This window comes from Zootoca vivipara, chromosome 2 (genome assembly GCF_963506605.1).
Source record: "Zootoca vivipara chromosome 2, rZooViv1.1, whole genome shotgun sequence".
Classification (NCBI taxonomy): domain Eukaryota; kingdom Metazoa; phylum Chordata; class Lepidosauria; order Squamata; family Lacertidae; genus Zootoca; species Zootoca vivipara.
Window position 1 is genome coordinate 41,475,128 of NC_083277.1, and position 19,209 is coordinate 41,494,336.

General features: G+C 50.4%; 1 protein-coding gene across 4 annotated transcripts in view; it reads right to left on the bottom strand.

The window, feature by feature from the left end:
- Positions 1-15,004, bottom strand: part of GATA2 (GATA binding protein 2) — a 34,991-nt gene extending 19,987 nt beyond the window's left edge. The window contains exon 1 of one of the 4 annotated variants that reach the window (XM_060271412.1): positions 14,985-15,004. The gene's annotated coding sequence lies outside the window, so the exon portion shown is untranslated. Of the gene's footprint in view, positions 1-564; positions 5,793-9,075; positions 14,433-14,469; positions 14,942-14,984 lie in introns of those variants that run through there. The other 3 variants (XM_035106445.2, XM_035106443.2, XM_035106442.2) reach the window with 3 other exon arrangements.
- Positions 15,005-19,209: the final 4,205 nt, after the last annotated feature.

Below are 19,209 nucleotides of genomic sequence, written 5' to 3' on the forward strand. Positions count from 1 at the left end.
GGCTCCTTCTTCCTCGAGCGAGCTGCGCGTCTCTAGTTTCTAGAAAACTCTCAATGCCATGGACGGCGGCTAGATAAGAGAGATATTATTGCGGATTTCTCTCCTCAGAGCAGAATACTGTTAAATATAGACATGCCTTTTGTGCGGTAAACGTTTCGATCTCCCTAAATCTGTTTTCGGGAGTAAGGCTATTTTCATAATAAGGTAGATTAAAAAATTGCTTTCTTCATAGATACTACCCCTTTCACTCTCCCACCCTGCTTTTGAATAGATATCTGCCCCACCCCTCGCCGGATTTGAGACTCGCTCCCCAGCTTGCTTTAAATTGATGGACAGGTAAATGCCCTGTTGTTGCTGTGACACGCGCCCACGCCTCAGCATCGGTTCGCTTGTGTCATTTGAGGCAGACCAGGCACCTGTGTCTCTGATCTGGGGGAGACACACACAACACACCAGAGAATGACCACCTGGCTGGTTGGAGGAAAACAAGCCAGCCCACTGCAATTGCTATAAACTAGCCAAGCCAGGTGAAGAAATAAGTGGAGGCGTTAGAAACACACTCACCAACTTTGTCTCCTTCTCGAGTTTGCTGCTCCAGCAGGAGCCCGCCCCAGACCCCTCTTGCTGCTTTTGCAGGTAAAGGAGGTGGTTTATATACAAGTGACGTCTCTCCAAATATTTGATCTGCGGGCGGGGGTGCAGATGACGGCATCGAAGATAGGGTGGGAACACCACACACACACTCTCTCTCTCCCCCCCCCCACGAATGCAGTCCCGACTCTCCCCCTACCCCGCTTCAGTTTGGTGCAGCGTGCTTACTCGGAAGTAAGCCCTCCCGACTCTGCTGCGCGCAGTCTCGGCCTGCATTTCCTCCCAGAGCCTGAAGCCGAAGCGACCATGGGCTGTAGTTGCCGCCTGTGATTTCGGGCTCTTCGTTGGGCATTGCACAATCAGGCCAGGGTCGCCGTCGAATTTAACCGACCAGATAAAGGAAGTTCTGAAAGCCAAGCTCTCCTCCTTCCCTCCGCCCCCCGAGACCCCCCCCCCAAATACTATATTGCTGCCCTGTGTGATCCTTTCCCCGTCACACACACACACACACTCCAGGTATGGATCGGGCGCACGCGTCCAGATATAAACTAGATCGCCAAGGAGGGATGGCGACTCCGGTTGCAGGGCAGGCAAGCGCCGCGTCTTAAACTTTCCTAAACTCCAGGCCAACCGCCGCGCCGAGGGCCAGGCTTGCTAAGCAGCCACCCTTCCTGCCCTTTTGTTCAACACTCAAGCGGTCTGCTTTCGCTCTGGTGGAATATCGCATTGTTATGCTTTCCTTCGACCTTCTTCCTTATTCGTTCCTCTTCACAGTCGCCCAGGACTACCAAGGCAAGGCGCTTGCGCGGATGATAAGAGACCTCAGCGATGCTTAACCCCTGACCCAGACCCAGCCCTTTCTTCAGAATGGGGTGGGGGGAAGGATGGGAGACACGACACGCTCCCGTAATTTAGCCATTAATTCTCTTCCTATTTGGACGGAAGGTACAGCAGCATGTCCAGCCTGCATCAGTTCAGGAACAGCAGAGGCGTCATTTTCCATCTCAGTTTTAAGGCGCAGTTAATGAGAAACTTTCCTACAAAGTCAAGGCACTTTCATCTCTGGGTCTTTAATAAAGTGCACGCACACAAACGCGCAGGCTGTCAATGGAACCCGCAAATGGGCATCCCGCCTCTTATTTCCAGTCTCCTCAAACGATTATTCAGCTCTAATGTCACTTTTTTTGAGGGGTGGAGGTTGGGCATAGGGGGTAATAAGTATTTCTCAAAGACACCCAAAGACACCTCATATATTTTTCTCTTTAGTCCCTTGCGTACCTTTTACCTTAGTCACGTAATACAGGTCAGTCCCCTTTGATGCATACATTTAGGACAAATTTGGTCCTAAATTCACCTCAGATTCTTAGGTGAGAGAGGTTAGTGTCCACAATCTTAAAGCACGTTTACGCAGAGCCCACTGTATTATCCTAGGTAAATGTGCACGGGATCGCAGCCTAGTAAAAAGGAAACATTACAAACCCGTCTCGAAACGCCGTTTTGTTAACCCCCCCCCCAAACGCTGCTAAAACTATCTTATAGTATTCGGAAGGGATGGAAATAAAAGCAATCCCCTCTGACTAATGTTCCCCGTCAACAAGGCAAGGCTGGTTTATTTCAAACGCCCAGAAGATCTTCCTTCCTTTGACACCCTGAGCTGTTCAGCTGTCACTGGGCATTAGCCACTCTTGGAAACGACAAGCCCCCAAGGTAGAGTTGGGGGGAGAAACTCCCCCTTTCCCAAAATGGGCTTTGTGTCCCTGCAAAGAGTTAGAGAAGTCAGCGGGAGAATGGAGCCAGTTACAAGCCTTTGCCAAGGACACCACCAAGGCTGAAGGAGCCTCTCCAGGTGTCCGGCAGCACAGAAGCCTCTCTTCTAAGGCTATAGGAACAAATCAACAGGACTTTTCATTCATGGCGTTAATTCAGTCATCACATTTTGAAGGTTCTGTCTCCAGCTACCTGCACCTTAGGAAATCTTTAGCCAAGAAGAACTTAAGATATGGGAGTTTTCCTTTCTTTTAAAGTACCTGGTTGTGAGGGTAGGGTGGCTGTTTGTTTAATTAATTATGCTAATGGAACCAGATGTCCCTATTCTCCCCTTCCACAAGGTATAATACTGTCTCCAGTATGTGTGTGTGTGTGTGTGTGTGTGTGTGTGTGTGTGTGTACTGTATATATACACACACACACAAACAGAGAGAGAGATTTAAAAATGAAAATGAAATCATGCCATTTAATGGAAGAATGGATGCAATCAACCAAATGTGAGTCAGAGGGAAGGAAAGACCTCCTTTCCAGTTCCAAAAGTGACTGGGATGGAAAATATAGGAGTGCCTCTGTGACTGACCCTGGTGCTATTATGTCCCAGGTGTTTGTTGTTGTTTTGCTTCTCCTGACACTTCCCGGGATCCAGGCCACACAACAGAATAGATGATGGCACTTCACTTGGCTGAGCATCCTGGAGGAATTGTGACCCATTTGTAAAGCCAGGTAGTGTAAGCATGGACAGGAGGTCATTGTTTGTGTGTGTCATTGTTGCTTGTGAAGGATCCCTATTTATAATGTGCAAGCAGTGTAGGTGAAACAGGAAGACAAATAAGAAAGTTTCCCAAAGTTTCAAGTGATAACATACCTATTTATTTTGCTAACAAAAAAAGTGCAAGCTTTAGAGCTGCGCAGAACCCCTGCCCACCCACATTGTTTTCTTTCAAAAAGGTTCTGTAAAACTGGAAAAGGTGCTGTGCTGCATACATGCTTGATGCAAAATACCACCTGAACCACATCTGCCTTGTATAGGACCAGAATTCTAAATATGTACACTTCTAGGTGCTCTTGAAAAAGAAGTAAAGGTAGCTTTGGTGGCCCATAATCTAAAATCCATATTAGGGCAATGGCCTTGCTAGGCCAACCAAAATGCTACACAAAACAATAAGCAAGCTTTAGGGTGCTTCAGAACTGTTCATCAGGCTAAATGGCAAGAGTTCTGGGGAACAAGTCTGCACCTTGTTTTGTGACGTTCCGGTTACCGTTAGCCTAATAAAGGGATTGCCCTAATAGGGATTTTTTTGGAGCTGCAAAAGGAGGGAATTGATGCTGGCACCAACTTATAAGACAATACTGCCACGTACACACACATTCCAGCCCAAGGAACTACAGTATATACCTTATGCGCTGTGTGAGGAGAGGGAGGAGATAAAAAATAATGAGCAGACTGTCATTCCTAGAGTGCTGGAGATATAAATTGAATTTCCAGCGTCAAGCAAGACTTTGGGATGTGCGCGATCAAATTGCATCATCACTCTTCGTGGGGTAGTTGGCGGGTGCCAATGACAGCACAGAGCGTGAATACCTGTTAGGGTGGGTTAGGAAGAAAGAGACGCGCTTGCAGCATCCTAGCTGGGGAGACAATTCCGCTTCCTCCTCACCTTACAGGCAAAGAAGGCTAGGCTGCAAGGGGAGCGAAATGGCACGGAGGTCAGATGCAGCACCCTCGGTGGGGATTTGCGCAGGGTGGGTGGGTGCTTCTCTGCCTCTCCTTGCTCCCCCGCCCCATATGAAGAAGGAGGGGGAGGCCAGACCACTTTCCTGAAGGGCGGGGGAGGGGAAGATTGACAGCCCGTAATTGGGCCAGAGGAGGCTCCTTCTCCCCAGCCAGGCGGGCCGTCACCGAGACGCCGGGGCTCTGACGTCACCCGCCGCTGCCAAATTCGCCAGGAAATGAACTTTTTAATAATATACCCCAAAGGGGGTGGGCAGAGCCCACCCTGCTCAGCCCTCGTTCCCCTACTCCAAGGCTCCGCGGGCTCTCCGGGGAGCTGGAGGCACCCTCCTGCACCCCTCTCCTTCCCTCCCCCCGGCCCTCGCCTCCCTGTCACCTTCCGAGCCAGACAAAACAATTCCAGATTCCCAAACAAGGCGGGCGGGAAGGCGCAGCCCAGAGCCCTCTCTCTCCCTCTCCCTGCTGCCCCCTCTGCGTCGGCTCCTGCGGGGATCCAATCCCACCCCGTGGGGTGGGGTGGGGTCCACCAGGCCCTTGAGGTTAGGACGATGCTCCCTTGCAATGCCCTTTTTACGCCCTCCAGCTTGTGCTTCTTCTCTCTTTGTTTTCTCCCGGATGCCTTCCCGGAGTCCTCGGCTTCCTCTTCAACTTAGTTGCGAGCAGAGAGACAGACAGACAGACAGAGAGACCCACCCTCTTCTAAAGCAGGAGGGGAGCCATGGCGATCCGGGTAAGAAAGAGGAGAAGTGGGGGAAGCCAGCCAGGGCAGCATGGTCCCTCCGTTCTGCTCCTGTGGCTGGAGGGTGGGATGAGATGGTGGGCTTGTCAGGGAGCCAAGGCGGATCGACCCACCTCAGCACGCACACACACGCACCGCAAGCAGACCCTGGCCCAGCAAGATGTGAGCTCTGGGAGGCTCCCCATGTCCTTCAGGCTCAGTGTGTGCCCGAAGAGACGAGAGGTGACCGGGGCAAGCAGCCCATCTCCATCAGGAGTATGTGCCACGATCAGGCCGGTCCCGGATGCTGCTGGCCTTTTCAGATCTTCACCCCCACCCCCGCCCAACCCGCTTCATTTTTGTTTGCGTGGTTTTGTTTTCAAGAGAAGCCGCTGTTTCTCACCAAAACCTAAATCCTTTCCTACACGCACACAGTGCGTGCGTTTGTAATCTAAACAATACAGTAGCAACCAGGAAGCGCGGGTTCTCCTCGGTCTCCTGCCGGACGTTTTCCTTCCCCAGGTAAAAATTCTGGAGAGGGAGGAGAAGCAGCAGCAGCAGCAGCAGCGAGAGATCCCTCCAAACACAGAAGAAGCCTGGAACTCGGAGGGGACCTTCCTAAATCAAAGGAAGGTCAAGGGGTCGTGGGAGGTTCAGTGTCAAGCCAGCGCTAGAAAATATGATATTCCCCCAATATCGCGTTGTGAAGGGCTTCCGGCTCCACCAGGACTGGCAGCCGGGAGGGAGGGAGGGAGAGACCAGTTTGTTTCCCCCTCCCCCGTTCGTGATCTGAACCTTTTCTCCTGTTCTAATATTAGGTTTGCCTTTACCACAAAACGATATTTTAAAGTGACATGCAACATGCAGAATTATTTCACTCCCCAGACCCAATGACAAGAGACGGAAAGAAAAGCTTCGATTTTGTTACTCGGGAATAAAGTTGATTTACCGGAGAGCCTGCCCCGCCCCCGCCTGCCCTTTCGAGGTTTCAGAGGGGTGTTAGGATGTGTGTGTGTGTGTGTGTGTGTAGATGGGGCATGTTTTTAATTAATAAATGAGCAAACATTTTACAAATTTCCAAATTACCAAAATCCCAGAGGCCAGATCGAGACCCTCTACTGAGGCATTGTGGGATAAAAAGGTAATTTCATTGTTTGCTCCCCTAGATGCGCCCCTGCACCTCTCTGAAAGGCTGGCATAAATGCATGCATAATAATGCGCTGTGCGTTCAAACCACCGTTTTAAATATTGCCCTTTCCCGCACTCAGCAAAGCTGCGGGTGTTTCCCCCCTTTTTTTGGAGGGGGGTGTTAAGGGAAGCTGTTTGTTTTAGACAGGTGATAAAATCGCAGTTAACGAGCTGATAATTCGCCTTGTTTGTTTTAAAAGACAAATTGTAAAGATTAATCAAGCTGCTTGATTTATGGCGAGCGGGAGACCCTAAGGCTGCCCAGGAAACTCCGCTGAAGCCCCGCGTGTCATGTTACCCTACAGCCGGCTCCTGCCACTTCCCCACCGCGAGAGAGCCAGTCGGCCCGCCGCGCATCCTTCGCAGGCCGAAAAGCGCGCAAAAACTCTAGTTCAAAAACAGCGATGCGGCAACATTCCCAGCGGCCGCGTTCCTCCTCTCCACCTCCCGGTTAGCATTCTTTCATGGCTTTTGCACAAAAGGCAACTTGCCTCCCCTTTCTCCCCAGATCCTCTGCATTATTATTAGTGCCTGCCACTAGCATGGCTAAATTTGGGATTTTAGGAATGGCTTTTGTTTTGTGCTTTTGCCTTATGCCTCGTCTCTTTTCCCTGCTTCGGCTCAGATCTCTAAATCTTTTTTTTTCAAATCCAGCACATCTACAAGCTTCATAAAATCTCCTTTCCCCCCGCCACTATTTTAAATGTTGCCTTTTCTGCGGCGGTTTAATTGGGGACGAAGTGTGGAGTTGTTCCTGGATCCTTCCTAGCACGGGAGGGAGCAAGGGCGCCCAACTGCCCAGAAGAGACTCCCCCGGATCATTTACTCGAGATCGGATTCCACCTCCCTCCGTGCCTCGTTGTAACGAGGGTTAAAGCTGTGAATTCTTCCCCCTTAACTCGTTTCTCTCGGCTCCTTCTTCCCTGATCGAGCACCGCGTCTCCAGTTTCTTTTTTTAAAAAAAGCAGACCTCTCCGCTAGCTAGCAACTCTATCTGCGCTTTCTGAGGTCGCGTTGCTATTAAATGCATCGCTGCAGCCGACTACTCCGAGTAAGGAAACGAAGGAGAGCAAGGCAGGCGCGCGCGTGTGAGTGAGCGTGTGTTGGGGCCTCTTATTTAATTAATTCACTCATCGGAACATCAACTAACCCGCACAAGGACCACGGGTGCAGCAGCTTAACTAATTTTCTGGGGCTGAGATTCAGCCCGCTTCACACGGCTGGTTAAACAACTATTCTGTCAATTTTATTAAAGTCCTCTCTGGAGAGAATCTGCTTGAATGGGCAGTGGAGTGCGGCGGCACTGCAGCAGCCAGCCGGCTCCAATCCCTGACAAATCTCTGCGTGGGCCGAAGAAGCAGCCTGCGCCGTCAGGATTTCGGGGGGCGATCGGTTGTTTAGTGGACTCTATGCCATAGCTGCCAAGTTATCCCTTTTTTTAAGGGATTTTCCCTTATGCTGAATAGGCTTCCTCGCAAGAAAAGGGAAAACTTGGCAGCTATGCTCTATGCGGGGAACGCCAGATTCAGAAAGAGAAGACAATTTTAAGAAACCCCCCGTTGTTTTCCTTACAGATGCACGTAATGGGATGCATTTTATACAACAGCAGCAGGTTTGAGACAGGCAGAGGGAACGCGGGTGGTTATATTTCGTCCCAGGAAAAGGTTGGCAGCTGCCTCCTACCAATGGACAGGGAGATAATTCTAATCAATGTATATAATTCAAGGACAGAGATCGCTCGGGCAAACTCGCTTCTTTCCTTTTGTGGTTTGGTTCCCTTTTGTTTTTGAGTTGCAAAAGTTTTGTTCTAGGTAAATTCTTCCCTGGGATCAAAAACAACAACCCGCCTCCTTTTTAATATACTATAAATGCATTTCCGATTAGGGAATGATGTACAGATGCACATCTGCTCCCTATCCCTCGCATTCAGTTTTGCTTTTGACGGGAGATTCCCCAGATTTTACTCCGTGGTTTTATCCGAATGGACATGCGATGCCATCTCGCTGAGATGACTCCCACCTTGTTTGCATTCGCAACACACACACACACACAAGCAACCGTTAATTGTGCCTATCAAGGTAGGCAGGCACCTGTGTCAGTGACAAGAGCAGAGGGAGACCCCCATTGTGAACAGACATAACAAAGATGGTTTATTTACACGCGCTGCTCGTTTTCTCCCTCCCTCTCTCCTCACCCCAGACTGGGTTTGCACCCCTTCCTAATTCATCTCAGTTTAAGAGACTTTAAAAAAAGGAAATAGTAGGAAGAGAGCCATTCCTATAGTCACCACGAGCTCTGACCCCAGAGAGCATTTGCCTGTGCTGGATATTCACCGATACAGTTTCCTCCACGTCCACAATCGCCTCTAAAAGTCTAAATTCACTGCTTCTTCTCTTCAGGACACACTACATGTCACTCCGTGGCTCTTCCTGACCCCAAACACTCCCCAACTTTTGCCACTCAAGCTGACCGGGTCTTCTCTCCAGCTCCGGGCGAATATGGTCTCCAACCACCCACACTTTCGAGTGATTTCATTCCAGTTATTTGCACCTCGCTGCAAATAAAAACAAGCTACCTCTCCTAACGCTCCCGCGCGCCTTTTCGAAGGCGGCTCACATCAACCAAGAGTGCTGCAGCCACGTTTCTCGGAAAGCCGAGCTGAGAACTGCCTCGCTTCTGCCGCCTTAGGATCTTCTCCACGACGGAGCGGGCGGGTCACCCTTTGAACCGCCGTCTCCTCAGACCTTTTGTGTGGAGATCCATAGCCTACCGATCTCGACGGCAAACTCCGCAGGCGGCAGCCCTCAGCTTTCGCTGCCTTTTACGCACACGCCAGACTCGCCCTTTCCAGCCGTAACAGTCACCATTTCTCCCTTCTTCCCTGCCTGTATGTAACAAAGTCACTCAGCGACCCAAACCAGAGCAAAGTGGTACCGAGAGAAAGAGGGAGGGAGGGAGCAGTCAATAAATATAACCCCTAATGAAAAGGCGGCTTCACATCCAGGGCAGCAGGCAGAGAAAGAAACGGCCTTCCTCGGGCCGCCGAAGCAAAAAAAAAGGGAAATCTAGAGATACTCACCCAGCAGTGCCGAGCAAGGGTGGTCTCCCCGGACGCCGCATCCCAGACAGCTCCTCAGTGCCAGCAGGGGGTTGAAGGGAAAGATATTGGTGGCGGCCGGGAGGGGGCGGAGGAGCAGCGGGAGGGAGGGAGGAGGGGCAGCCAGGAGCAACGCTGGTCTGGAGAGGGGAGGGGGAGCAGCAGGCTGAGCCGACGGCCAGGCGGAGGCTGCAGCAGCCCCAGCCCCGCTCAGCGCTCCAACAAGCCGGCTAAGGCAGGTACAGAAATAGAAACACGTACAAGTGGCGTCAGAGACTCTCTCTCTCTCTCTCTCTCTCTCTCTCTCTCACACACACACACACACACACACACACGCCTCTCCCAGCTCTCTCGTCTTCCGGGTTAGCCGTCCAGGTCGGCAGGCACCCCAGAGTTAGTCGCGCGCTGCAGCTGCAGGTAGCGAGAGAGCCAAAGAGCCTCTCGCCTCTCCAAAGGTCTCCTCTGCTGCTGCTGTAAACGACTAGCGCGGAAGGGGGGGCTCTAGATAAAGGGCGGGCTGCTTTAGAGCGGGGAGGGGGGACACACGCTGCACACCCCGTGGGGTTTTTCTTTCGTTTTGTTCCCCCATCAATGCGTTGCAGACTTTTTTCTCCCCCACCCCGCCTCTCCCTGTTCAGTTTCGTTCAGCCCAATCCTATTGTACGTCTTCTCGGAAGTAAATCCCTCCGAGCGGGGCAGCTTGGGTGGGATGGCAGCAGCCAGGAAGGGCCCCCCTCCCTCGCGCGTGTTTACTCGAGAGTAAGCATCGCTGCGCCCAGTGAGAGCGCGCGTCGGTGTGCAGTTGGAGGCGGGGGGGGGGGAGGGCATTGGCAGTCCTCTCCTCGAGGGTTGGATCCTGGAATGTCCAGCACCATATCACTCTCTCTCTCTCTCTCTCTCTCTCTCTCTCTCTCTCCCCCTCCGATTGCTGGCTCTTTGTTTCGTTGAGCCATCACGGGCTCATATTCGGACTTGGCCGGAGAGACTGACTGAAAACGGTGGGGGAAGTTCCGAAAGCAAACTCGGGGCCTCTTTCCCAGCCCAGATGCTGCTCCCCCCCTCCACACACCTCAGCCTCTTATGACCCATATAGGTGGGGATCAGGCGCGCACATCTAGCTCCCGGTTGTGGTTCTTGAGAATGGCAAGGAGGTGAATCTGACTTGCAGGGCGAGCGAAGGGAAAAGACAGAAGCGCCCAACTGGGGCCAGAGAGCTCTCACGTCTGTCTATGGAGCCACCCCAAATTCCTCATTAGCCCCATTTCCGAGGGCAACCCGCTTCCTGCAGGCAGGCTTCCTGCTTCCTAACCCCCTTTCATGGGCTCTAGTGGGTTTTCTTTTTTAAAATAAAAAAAAGATTATTCATTTTCTTCTGTTCTCCCTTTTGTTTCTCTTCAAATACGGCCAATGATACCAGTGCTTTTGAATGGCAACCACTTAACTACGAGGTCCGGTTAAGCTTCGTTAAAAACGATAACAACATATACATTATACATATACATATACGTGTGTGTACATATGTATGTATGTATGTATGTATGTATGTATGTATGTATGTATGTATGTATGTATGTGACCCCATGGTCCATGGGGTCACGAAGAGTCGGACACGACTAAACAACAACAACAACATGTATGTATACATATACATATACGTGTGTGTACATATGTATGTATGTATATGTTGTGAAAGCATCCTGTATTTCTAAGTCCTCGTTGCCTCCAATCTGTTAATTTGTACTGTACTGGATATTCTCCCCTTTTTGAGCCTGTTTCTCGTTTCACCTTCCTATTCTTCTCTCTTTTTCCCTTTCAAATCCTGACCACCAGATGCACCTGACACTCAGCCTGCAAATGCATTTTATTAACCTGCAATTTGTCAGTCACTAAGCACCAGCCACCCGCCCCTCTCCCCGCAACCCATCTCCTCTGTCCGCCCCTCTGCCAGCTCCCCGCTTCATTCCACACCAGTTAGAATCGAAAAATAGTTTTACAAATATCACTTTGCAAAACAAAAGGAAAGAAAAAGAAAAGGCGAGGTTGGCTTGAACTCAGACCCACATACCTAGGGGTTCATAAAGAGTCGCGCAATGCCCCCTTGAAAGGGCTCTTGCAACCTGGGAGGGATCGATGTCCTGAATTAAATATTTTTAATGCGTGTTGACATCGGTTCAGCAGTGCCCACCCGCCTTCCTTTCCCACGCAAAGCCCCGGACTCGTTTCTCCAAGAGAAAAACGCTTCGGGGTGGAGGCTGTAAAAGAGAGCCAAGCGGGAGGCGGAAATTTGGTCCGTTTCAGAAACAGGCCACGAGTGTGTTGCAAAATGGGATCCTGCCATTTTGCAGCACGGAGATGCATCATTTGTTCAGAGGACTATTCATCAAAGTGAATTCATGGATCCTTTGGAGAGGGAGAAATGGGCGGATCATTTTCTTTTTTTCTTTTAAAATGACCTGCTTTAAGATACCGTTGATGGGCCCAGAGACAATCTTTCCTGGGTTATATAAAACATGCAAGAAATAAATGAGCCGGCACAGCCCCCCCGTGCGTGATACTGGGAGGTAAGCCGCACTCTTTCAACGGGACTTACTCCCTAGTAAGTGCGTTTAGGACTTGCATCCATAAATGAGGAAGGGATCCTGCTCCAGTCTGCATACAAATGTTAGTTACTGCTAAAGGAGAGTCGACGCAGGGTTGCCCTTTATGAGTAATTTGTGGGATGCAGCCAAATTGGTAAGACTTAGAAATGTCAGCTAAGACAGAAAGGAAAATAATAGTAATAATACATTCTGCTCACCGGGGCTTTCATCATCATCATTATCATCATCATCACCATCGCTATTTGAATGCATAAAATTTGAGTCGTTTTTATCTGCGTTTAGTGCGTTATATTTAATTTATTTTAAATAGACGTTTTTTCTGTGTAGTCAGCTTGTAAGTGGGTTTTCTTTTTAACTACATTTGAGAGGAAAGTTGTTATTTTAATATTTATTTATGTAAAAGATGTATACACTAACTATTTGGCTAGCCACACATACGCACGTGTGATGCCTGGAGTATCACATTCGTCTCATAGGAAATGGCTATTTACAGACACAGAGACACACAAACACACCCTCAGCCTTACGATTTATACTGTATATAGGTTACTCTCCGCTTAGCTTCTTCTTGTCTTGCGGACCAAACCTACTCTCAACCACAGCCTTCCCCTCTCCCTGCTGAAATCCTCTCCAAGGGACCCAGCTCCTGTAATGCGCTGGCGGGGTATTCGCTGCGACTTTGAGTCCCGACAACAGAGGAAGATGAGGGCAGTGTGCAGAAGGAAGAAGAGGAGGTAGGGTCGGTGAGAGAAGAAAGAATTATTTTTAAAGCTGACCCCAGCAAAAAAGAAAGAAAGAAAAAGAAAAAAGGGGGTAGGGGTGGGATGTGGGGGGAATCGGGAAGAGGCTGGTCGCCTAGAGTTGGATAGTTCTAAAACATGCAAAGCTGTGCAAATCTTCTGCACGGGACCGGGACTGAGAAAGCTCCCTGGGCAAGCAGGTGCAGAAAGACCAGAAACAGGAGAGGGTGCGGGGAAATCCTCGGAACTGCGGGGGTTTCCAGGGAAGAAGAAAAAGAAACCTCAACCCCCCTTCAAATGAACCCTGTCCTCTTAAAACACACACACACACACACACACACACACAAAATCTCAGAACAATAGGTTGGGGAAAGTGTGCCCGCGCGCGTGTGATTGTGGAGGAGGGAGGGAAGAGATGAAACAGGGCAGGGGGTATTTTGTTTTTTAAACCTTTCTTTTCTCTCTCCACTTCTCTCTTTGCTTATTTCCCCCCCCCTCCTCCCCAAGTGGGAAGGTCGAGTTTGTGTGTGTGTTTTCTTTTTATAATGCACATACATACACGGCCTCATAAGATTGGTTTCTGAAAGGACTCGTCGCCCTGCGATGCCTTCTGGCTGTTTTCTGTTCTTTGGCCCGTGACAAATAAAATAGAATAAAACAAATCCTTGCGCACCTCTCCCATCGGAGGGATGGCTCCGTGGGGTGAGAAGAGCGTGTTTTGGTTTCCAGAACTCCCTAGTAAAATTCTCTTGTGTAACTATAAAGAAAGAGGAAGTTTTTTTCTCCCCTTCCTATTAGAAGGGTCTTCAGCCTGTAAAATGCGCGTCGGTTTCTGGACAGAAGCGACATTTTATTTCCCTACGATTTTAAGACGCTGTTAATTAGAAACTCATTTCAAGCCGCTCCATAAAGCCAAAAGCACTTTCATCTGGGTGTCTTTCATCAGGCACACTTAACAGCACAAACTACACGACGGCCGGGAGTCCCAGCCCATAATTCCGCCTTCCCTGAAACCTCATCGTGTCTAAAAATCGCTATTTTTAACAGAAGAAAATTATTTACTTCTCGCAGGTACCAACACCAAGTCTCTTTCTCAGACTGTTTTCTAGAGAGCTCTTAGCCACTTATTTTTCTTTTCTTTTTAATGCAGCATCTTTGTCCCTTATTTAATATAGATTCCATATACGTATTACACCAACATGCTCATATTTATACTGGTAAGAAAATGTGTCCTATATAAATACATAGAGAGAGGTTCCTGCGTGTAGCCCATGCTTTGGTAGCATAACCCAACCTGGCTAATCTGCACCCCACCCCCCGGCATCCCAAACCACGTCTGATTAAAAACCCCTTTTAAAATCACAGCCCCGGGACTTGTTTATTTATTTGTTTTCCAAAATGGTTAGCAAAAGGCACGCCGCTGAATGCCCGTTTCGGGCAAAGAAAAAAGGCTGGCTTTATTCCGCTTACCCGGCGACAACTCTTTCTCTCGGGCCCCCGGAGCTGCTTAGTTCGTTGTCACCGGGCATTAGCCCCTCTTGAAAAAGACAAGTCCCCAGGGTGGAGTTGTGGGAAGCCGGTGTCCATCTCCGCCCCCCTCCCAACAGTGTCCTCTGCTTTCCTTCAAAGTGTGCATGGCAGGAACAAAGAAGCGCGGCCCCCTTCCCCACCACCCCACACCAGGTGCCTTTCCAGGTGGCCTCGATGGGGGGCATCTCTGCCGCCAGCTAACCCCCAAGCCCCTCTCCCTGCGCTGCCCAACTCGGAGTGGATCCTGGGTCAGCCCGGAACCCCTCCGTCATCGCTTATACAAAGTCAGTACTGTCTGCACTGGCCGGCAGAGTCTCCCCGGGATTTCAGGCAGGGACGCCCTCCTAACTCCAAGATTCAGCCTGGCACCTTCTGCATGCCAAGCAGGTGCTTTGCTACTGAGATACAGCCCTTCCCCCTGCGCGCCATCCAGTCTCTCATCTCTCTCTCTCTCTCCTCATATTTCTCTCTCTCTCCTCATATTGGCCTTGAAATCACGCGCTTACCTTTGCTCTCTTCCGAGGTGCTTCCTCTCCGCGCGCTCCTGTAGCTCCTGGGACCCTTTTCTTTCTCCTCCTTGGGATTGTGTGGGTTCACCACCACCACCACCCAGTCTCTGTCTGTCTGTCTGTCTGTCTGTCTGTCTGTCTGTCTGTCTGTCTGTCTGTCTGTCTCTGGCTTGCCCTTCACCCCCACACTTTCTCTGCCGTTGGGGTGGGTGGAGGAGAGCAGCTTTAACCGAGACTCCCTTCCCGAGGAGGACTTGGGCTCCGCAGCTGGCACATCTGGATTCGCTGAGAGAGACAGGCGGAGAGAGCGCGCGCAAAGAGCGACGACGACCACCCTTTCGCCTCTGCCCCGGCGCTCCCCTCGGCGGATCTGAATAAAGAAGGAGCGCCAGGGGGCAAGGAGCGGCTGATGAATGGGCAGGAGGCAAGGCGAGCGAGATCGGTTGCCAGGAATTGGGGTGGGTGTGGGGAGGAGGTGTGGGGGGGGGAAGAGAGAGAAGTCAGCTCAAAACCTGGCAGCGAATTTCTCTCCTCCTCCGGCTTCCCCCTCCGCTCCTCCTCCCGCGCTCAGAGATGGCACGGCGAGCCCGTGCGCGCGTCCTCTGCGCGCATTTATGTACATAATCAGCCAGCTCGGCCCCTCGCCTTCATTTGCATCATTACAATATCTGTACAAGCGCCTGGCATTGTCTGCGGCTTGCACCTTTTGTTGCCTTCCCTGTCACAGGCGACGCGACTTGACTTTCATATTTCCCAATGAACTGATATTATTCCAGAGACGCGCACCCGCCACTGCCACCTCTCTGCATCCCCCCCCCACAACCCACTCCGGGGCGCAGGGAGTCGCACAAAAAAGTCTCCCCGTCCCAAGCAAGAGGGGCGAGAGGTTGGGGGGGTGTCAGAGCTCAAAAGTCTGTAGGCCCCCACAAAAAGCCACCAACACCCCCAGCCCATCACCCGCATTCCAGACCTCTTTTAAAAATTAATTCCTATTGATTTAAACCGGGGGTGGGTGCGGGGAGGCGCGGGGTTGCCAATCTCCCTCCCCGCAGTTCTCAGCTACTTGGTCTTACCTGGGCTAGGGAGAAAAGTCTTCGATTGAACCCTCTCACCTGTTTTAGCACGTTGTCTTCTCTCTCTGCCCCCCCCCCCGCCCATCGCCCAAGCTTTTGGTCCTAACTTCTTCTGAACTGGACTTCATAGACCTAGCTGGAAAGTGTTTGTGTCTAGGTGTGTGAGAGCGCGCAGGGACGTTTGGAAAAGGCAGCAAGAGGCGCCCTTCAGCCATTGTTGCAGGAAGAGGAAAGGAAAGGAAGAAAAGATCTTGAAATTCATAAATTCTTGGCCCATTAGGCTAGTCAGCCGGAACTAATAGGTTGGGAAATGGTTGGAAGTCAAAGACGCCACCGCTTTTAAGGGCTGGCGAAATCGAGAGCTTTTTATTTCCTTGTTTGGCCTACAAATATGTTGCGCTAGCTAGGGATCTTCTGGTTTGTTGGCTTGTTTGTTTGTTTGTGTTTGTTTGTTGTTCCACATTTACCAGCTAACACACACGCACGCACACGCCTCCACCACCTTGCCAGATCGCAGCCAATCAAATAATTTGTTTGGTCCCTTTCGCAGGAAAGGCCACTTCTGCTCTTTGCGTGGCAGAGGATGAGGGTGAAAAAAGCGTATGGTGCACAAAGCAAAAGGAGTGTGTGTGTGTGTGAACAACTTGAAGCAGCCATAAGAGAAAGTCAAATGCCCAACAGCCCAGACCTTTCCTGGCCGTGTTTATTCGGTGACCACGATGCGATTGACGACCGGCTGTATGGCTTGCAGTCTTAACTCCCCTTTCTTTCAATGGGGCTTAAGCCTTGGATGTCTCGGGATTGCGCCTACGTTCTCGAATCTGAGGTCCCCACAAGTTAAAAACCGCCACCACCGCCACTTAATATTTTTATGCTCATAGTAAGGAACAGGAAAACTTCACATGTCTGGTAAAAGAAGGAGGGGTGTGCGTTTGTGTAAGAGTTTCAATGGAAAAAAATTATCATCATAATGGTATGTGGGATATTCACACACACACACCCCAGAGCAATAGCAAGGAGAAGGGGGTGGAATCCTATTTTGCTGGCATTTTCTGTCTGTCTTTGTGATATGGTTCAGGAGGGGAAAGGGCCCCTTGATATGCTGCAGATAATTCTTATCAGTCCGAAGCAGCCCATTGCCAAAGTAACTGGTTTAATTACCCTCCTGTATCACTCTTCATTCTAGGAGATGAGATACATAACTAGATTTATTCAAGTATGTTTTAAATCTCCTCCCTCCCTTCCCCCCCTGCCATGTTTTTTGCAGTTCCAGGTACAGTACTGTACTGGGAATCTGAGGGATGGAAAGAACAGCAAATGCTCTCCACTGAACAAACTGGTGTGAATGGAATCACTTGCAAAGCTTGGGCGGGGAAGGGGTTAAGTTGGACGTATGTGTTGCCAATTTATAGTGGGACTGGAGCTTGGAGACCTTGCGGGGAGATACAATGGCTTATGGGCGGGGGGTTAATGTGTCGTGGTGTAACAATACCAGTACTAATACCCTGCTGTTGTTGATATTTCTGCCCCATCGTAATAGTCTGAGCGGTATGGAAGTTTATAGGGGTCAGTAACACACACACACACACACACACACACACACACACACACACACACACACACACAACCTTACTCCTCAAAATTCAACAATCGCCCAACTTTCCATGCCGCCCCTGTCTTCCCTCCGCCTGCATTTCCACCCCCACCCGCCACGATTCTCCCATGATTATGAAATGATGGTGTTTCGCTCTCTGGGCTGCCCTGGTTAGATTTTCCTACTGAAGATGTAGTCTTTAAACTCTGAAAAGAAAAGAAAAGAGAGGAGAAGACGTGGGGTATTGGTAAGGAGAATAGAAAAGAACACCGCCACCTCTTTCTCCCTCTACTCGCGCGGTAACAAATCTTATTCTACATATGAAAACATGATAAACATTAAGTTGCTTGATGATGATGCCAGGTATTATTATTATTATTATTATTATTATGGGCAGCCCAACATTTTCGAAACTGATTTTTTTAAAATGTATTTTTGTATGTATGCATGCGTGTGTGTGTGTATTCCCAAAGCCTGGAGACTCTGGGCTCAGCAGCTCCCGAGGTTCTCTCCCTTATTATTACTATCCAGGAGTAATTTTTCATCTCTGCTAGCTAATCTTTGTTCCTTGTGAAGATAATGAATAGTCCAATCCTTATCTCCTGGGCTCCTGGAGGCTGCAGGAGAATGGGGTTGAACAGGGTTGAAAATTGGTTCCAAAGTGCTGCTGAATAAATGCTGTTCCTTATCTCTCGCTTCCAGATTATCGGGACCCTTTCAAAACTCGCACAACAAATACAGCCACCGCATCTAATGCATCATTTACCAGAGCAGATCCCCGCGCGTTTGATCGGCAGATAGGCAAAAAAAAAAAAAGTGTGGGGAGGGGGGGGTGAGAAAAAGAGAGAGAGAAATAAGGAGGTGGGGGTGCAGCGAGAGTAAGCAACAGCCAAAAATAAAAAAAAATCTCAGGGTGGACGCCTGGTTCCCCCCCCCCCTAATCGCATTCACGAACGGTGCCTCTTTTTCAAAGAAGCCCGCGTGTGCGCGTATTCCGCGGGACAGCGTGTGCACACGTGCGGAGTGGCATTGCGGGAATCCTGCCGTGGAGACGCGCCGTGTGAGGCTGACAGTTTCAGCCGTCTTCTTCATCGGAGTCTCCTCCTTGTTGCGCTCCGGAGGGGCCAGCCACGTAAATTTATTTATATTATATACACATACTGTATCTCCTCTTAACTGCTATAGGTTCCTGGGCTGGATGAGGCGAGGCCGACAGGCAGTTGTCTCAGAGAACGAAAGGAGGAAGATGAGGAAATTTTTATCTTTATTTTTTTGTAAAGCAGAAATTATAAAACACACACACACACACACACACACACACACACACACCCGAACTGCCCCCAAGACCCGTAAGGTCGATCTTCTTAGGAAACCTCGCCAGGAAATATTGATCTGGACCGCTCCTGGGTGTTCATAGAAATCCGAGCAGTGATGGATCGCCTGGGGAGAGGAGGCGTTTGCTGCTTGCCGGGTCAAGGAGGGAAAGGGGGGAAGGAAAAATAGACGGGGGGGGGGGGTAAAATGGCTCCTGCACTCTTTGCAAGGGACTGCTCGGCTCCTGGTCAGCAGCCAGACGGTGCCCCGGGGGGGGGGCATGTCTCTGCCCGGCCAGAGATTTGGGGACCGGACGCCAGGAAGCTCCACAAGGCGCGCAGAGCCTTTTCTTTTTGGCCTTTCAGCAGTGCATAGGTATCGGCACCCTGGGCCCCTGGGTGCTCGAGCACCCACAAAATTCCCCATGAAGGGTCTCGGCACCCACACATTTTGGCGCCAGGGACATGCATGCTGCATTGCACCCACGTTCGCGGGGCCAAGCTGCCACTTTTGCAGCAGTGGCATAGCTGCCAAGTTTTCCCTTTTCTCGCGAGGAAGCCTATTCAGCATAATGGAAAATCCCTTAAAAAAGGGATAACTTGGCAGCTATGAGCAGTGGGTACCTGGGTGGGGTGTTTGGATAGGATTTGAGCGGAAGGACGGGGCTGGGGGAGCCCCCAGTGCCATCTTTCCCGCCAAGGAGACAGACAGCCTTACTAACCCTCGACTCTGCTGTGGGTCACCTTCTACCCCCAC